The sequence below is a fragment of the Ostrinia nubilalis genome, chromosome 2 (assembly GCF_963855985.1).
Source record: "Ostrinia nubilalis chromosome 2, ilOstNubi1.1, whole genome shotgun sequence".
Lineage (NCBI taxonomy): Eukaryota > Metazoa > Arthropoda > Insecta > Lepidoptera > Crambidae > Ostrinia > Ostrinia nubilalis.
Window position 1 is genome coordinate 16,350,754 of NC_087089.1, and position 5,750 is coordinate 16,356,503.

Here is a 5,750-nt window from a genome sequence, read left to right on the forward strand (position 1 = left end):
GACGTCTAGGTTGAAATATTTTGCGTAACAACATGTCTTGTCTTAAAAGCTAATGGCAAATTCGTAAAGAATATTAAAGGGGCGGGACTCGCTCGTCGTCTCGCGGAAGATTTAGATTTTTCGAGTGTCCATGATGGATATTTGAAGTTAACAAAAAAGATCCCTGTAAATAGCTAAAATCAAAAATATCTATACAGGCTGACTTTGCAATCAGTATTCAATATTTTTAATAAGCTCTATAGAACAATTTGATAATACTACTTTATCTTGATTATTTTTAATCATGATTTAATTCGCCAAAAAAATTTTGAAAATTTAATTCTCGGGTGCATTCAACTTAAGTTTTAAAGGATAAGGCTTATTTTTGCTCACCGTTATGTTTATTAGGTTTTGCAGTTACTTGTGTTTATGTATTTTCTATGAACCAAGTAAATTATTCACGTGTGCCAATTTTGAAATTTTGTTTGGTTAAAATAATTAATTATGAAAAAAATTCCCAAAAAAGTCCCAAAATTCAACGATAAGCCGGCGCCGTTGGCTAGTCATAGTCATGACTACTTTAGGAAAAATATGAAAAAAAAAATTAATAAATATCCTTGGACATTATACATTGTGCCTCTAGTCCCAAACAAAGCGAAGCTTGTATTAGGTACTATGGGTACTAGACAACGGTTATAAATAATACTTAAATCCTTTTTCAACCGACTTCAAAAAAAAGGAGGAGGTTCTCAATTCGACCCGTATGTTTTTTTTTTTTTCTATGTTTGTTACGCGATAACTCCGCCAATTATGAACCGATTTGAACAAATCTTTTTTCGGCGTATAGGTAATACCTCAAGGGTGGTCCCATTTAAATTTAATAATAGAAAAAACAACCCCCAAGGGTGGAAAATTGGGGATGAACTTTTTTATACGCAATATCTCCGCCGATTATAAATCAATTTGAACGATTATTTCTTTGTTGAATAGGTATTATCAAAAGGGTGGTTTCATGCGAATTTGAAGAAAATATTTCACCCCCAAGGGTGGAAAATTGGGGATGAACTTTTTTATACGCAATTTTTAGTTTTTTTTGTGTTCACGCATTTGAAGTCGGTTTTATTTTTTTAAAAAGTTAATTTGTAAATACATACATTATTATATAATATAAAAAAAAACCGTCCAATACAAACAAATTTATGTCCATGCACACAAATGTTTGTACTGAGCGGGAAATGAACCCGCGGCCTCTCGGCATAGTAGTCCGTTTCGAACCACTACACCAAACGGCCGACAAATTAAGATAGATTTTTAGAAAGCGCTTTAATGCGTCTCATTTAAATCCTACCACTGATTCAAGACAATTCATGCGCCAATGCTGAGAAGAAGCAGCGCAAGAAACTTTCATCCACCACCATCATAATTTCAGCCAAAGGACGTCCACTGCTGCACATAGACACACATAGATCTCCCCCAAATTATTTCCATATTGACTGGTCGGTAGCAGCCTGCATCCAGCGACTTCCAGCTTCATGACGTTGACCTTCATGACGTTGTCGGTCGATCGGTCGTGTTTTATGACGTCACTTAATTAAAATACACAATGTTATACAATCAATCAGTTTCAATGACCATGGTGATCAATAATCTGACCCACTTACTCAATAATAAGGTCAAAAATGTAGTTAATGTTACTGGTTCTAATTTACTAATTTATTTAAAATATACAAGGTAACAGCTGCACGTGACCATCAGAAATAGAATATTAATTTGTATTTATAATATTAATGAATAATTATTGAGAAAAAATAACCTTAACCTTAACATATCAATCCCCAAATGGTGCATTATGAGCGCGTGACAATTGATTTATCTTTGTTTCTTGATTCACGGGGCTTGGAGGGTTAAAAATGACTACATAATAGGGCTTTTTAAAAACATTGCTTTTCCATGGAAAAAATCTAAATAATTTTTTTTCATACAAACTTCAAAAGTGAATAACTTGGAGATAGAGTTAGACAATTTTTATAGGATACAGCTCGCTTGACAATGCCGTAAATAAGGTCCAGTATATTATTTATTTAAAAACTTTATTGCACACACAAAAAAGCGGTACAAAAAGGCGAACTTAATGCCATGTGGCATTCTCTACCAGCTGACCTTAGTGGGAAAAACACAGAATTTGGGCAGGCGGTGCAAAATAGTAAACATAAAAGTACTAATAAATACATAAAATATTATTATAGCACCCTTGTACCAGTATTTATGTCACCCTTTTGCGCATGGAACTCTTAAAACCGGTGTTAGTAATTATGTAAGCCTTATTACACATTATGGTAATCACTTTGTTTAATTTCTAGTTTAATTACCTTTAATTTTACATTTCCCTTACAGGGCCATGTTTCTTCCTACTAATATTATAAAGGCGAAAGTTGGATGTCATGATGTCTGGATGTTTGTTACTCTTTCACGCAAAAACTACTGAACGAATTTTGTTGAAACTTTACAGTATTATTGTTTATAACATATAGGTTATATTTATGACGATATATGACAAACTTTCACGCGGGTGAAGCCGCGGGCAAAAGCTATATATTATAATCTATATATATAAAAGAAAGTCGTGTTAGTTACACCACTTATAACTCAAGAACGGCTGAACCGATTTCGCTGAAAATTGTCAGGGAGGTAGTTTAGAGCCAGGAGAAGGACATAGGATACTTTTTATCCCGTTCGAAATTAAAAAAAAAGTCTGCTTATTTATTGCCATTAAGGCGGAACAAAGTTCGCCGGGTCAGCTAGTTTAAGATAAAAAGGTACCAACATGCAATAAACATTTATGACTATGACTATGACTGATATTTCTTGGACCCATGTGCTTAATGTTTCTCGTAAATGGTCTAATAGCTTTTGCCCACGGGTTCGTCGGCATAAATTTCAGTCTGCACGTAATCCCTGTAAAAATCGGGTTAAAACTATCCCATGGTTTTTTATCTTAAACTTTATTTTATTTATTTCCAAGCTATCTATTTTATTTTATTTATTTAGAAACTCAATAATTTTGTTTACAATTTCAATGCAATACATGAATAACCTTTTTTTGCGAGTGTGTACTACGATGACGGAAGACTCGACGTTGGCAGACCGGTTGGGTACGCATTGTCTGTCTATGTCAATAATACGTAAAAAACAAAGCCCCGTCCAGTCGTCCGCTACACGCATCTGCGTGTGCGCACGCCTTAATAGGATAGGTACTAGCTTTCCGCCCGCGGCTTCGCCCGAGTGGAATTTTGTCTGTCACAGAAAAACTACGACGATCAATCTATTAATCATCACGGTAAGACTATTAAAACTAGTTTTGTACTGGTAGTATTGGTACTAAAAATTATTTAATTATATGTTTTCGGCTTAGGACTTCGATCAACTGGATATTATCGGGTCTGCACAAAAATTACCTCTCGGGAAATAACATCGCTCTTGCGATATCAGTTCTTATTTAATTAACGTCAACTCACGGTTAGCGGGGTGTTAAATGAGGATTTGAAAAACTATAAAATATCAAACTAATTTGATGCCAGACGAAAAAAGATAAATTAAGTACAATAAACTCACTTTTCATGTGCGCTCTTCTTATTTCCCAAGACGTAATTTTTATGCTGACCCGAATAATTCTTATATGAAAACTAGCCACGTCAGACCTTAGGCTACAATATAATTATTTTATTTGTTTAACAATGTTTCAACAGCATTTAATTGTACGTACCATCGACAACAGTGTTAACTATCCATTGCCTGTCATGTCGTCTCGTTCTATCGCAAAGAATCGCCATTTGATGAGAGCGAGAGCAAAAACGGAAATGTATAGGTAACAGTGTGGCCGTGTGTACATGTGCAGGAAGATACTACCTACTTGAACATAAGCCAATTAAAGGAACACATTCTACTACTAAAACATTTTAAAATTATTAAGTTATCCTAAGTTATAAGAAAAAAAAAAATTTATGTTGTTATTATTAGTAAATTTCAGGACTGACCATTGAACTTGGCACTAATTTAGATATCACTTCTTTTGTCGTTGAAGTCAACAACCAAGGCATAAATATCATAATATTGAACTTGGCTCTCTCATTTAATTTTCACATTTATGTTTTTGATGGGATCAAGATTTTTAACCTGTTTTTCGCAGTAACTGTTTAGTTATAATTAATTACATTTACGTCAAACTGCCAACAGTCATAATTAGCACTAGTTAGCACCATTAACGCTACAATGTACGTAATAATAAAACTATTGGACAATATGACCATCATAAATGACGGCATTACTTGCCTTGAATGTTTTCGTAGAATTTATTAAAAAATAAAATACCTATTGTATTATCACAACAAGTATATTGTGGAAAATGTGTGGGAGTTAATATGCGAACATACGGCCTTCCCAACCCTTTTGGACGACCATCATCTCAGCCATAGGACGTCCACTACTGAACATAGGCCCGCCTAACGCTTTCCATGTTTCCCGGTTGGTAGCGGCCTGCGTCCAGCGCCTTCCTGCTACTTTTACGATGTCACCTCGTGGATGGACGTCCCATCCTACGCTATGTTTTCCGGTACGCGGCCTCTACTCCAGAACCTTGCTGCCTCATCAGCCGTCAGTTTTGCGTACCTACTATATGCCCTGCCCATTGCCACTTCAGCTTGCTAATCCGTCGGGCTATGTCAGCGACTTTAGTTTAGTCAAGCTAGTCAAGCTGTAGATCCTGGCTTCCTGGGAATAGTCCCGTTTGGTTCGTCTACGGATCTCCTCCTTTTGGTCAGCGTGGAGAGTTTACGAATAAGTCAAATCTCCATTGTCTCTTGTAAATTACAGAGGGTTGTCAATCAAAAAAATGAAGATGACAAACTAGTGGTGACTAAGTTTGTACCGGCGTTACTACTCAGCACTTGCTATTATTACGTTTGTCTCGAAGCGCTGGTAGAGCCCAAAAGATACTAAGGATATATGTAAAGTGCTCCTTATGAGCTACCTTTTTATATTATTTTAGACGTCTTCAAATGCCAGAATACTGGTTTAAAAATATTGAATAAAATATTTATAATTTTGATTTTTTTGTGGCCTCTGATTTATTGTAGTCGGTTTTGGTTTCCGAAAGTTTTTAGCATTTGGAATTATGACAAAATATGCAGTGTATCAATATTTTTGCAATCAATATTAGAAACTATTTGAATTATGGACCAGTCAAATAAGTTACAAAAATTGCGTTTTCAAAATTGATTCCGAGCAAGCACATGTAATCCAAACTTTTTTTGCACTTCCAAGTAGTGTGTATATGTACCTATAGGTATCTATTGAGAGCCTGGGTTATTTCAAAAAGTCCCTAAATTTAAAAAAAATTGGGAACTGTTTTCACTTTTTGCTCTTAGTCATCGTTATCATCACCATTTCAGCCAATGAATTCCACATCACACGGTTAGTAGCGGCCTGCATCTCGTATTTAGAACCAAATGAAGGTATTAAAATAAATATTAATAATTGTAATATTTACTGGCAACGTTAAGTACCTTAAAATTTTTGCTAGTTCACAAGTACAAATTTTTAGGCAGCGCATCAGACTGTACTTTTTTTGTTGCGAAATAGCTTCTAACCTACAGCTCTTTATGATGCCACAGTGTAAAGCTTGACGTGCTCTCCGTATATTGACCATGTAGGTACATGGCAGATTTTTTGCTGACGCGACGCAGGTTAAGAGTTAATTGCAAAATGTTATTCCA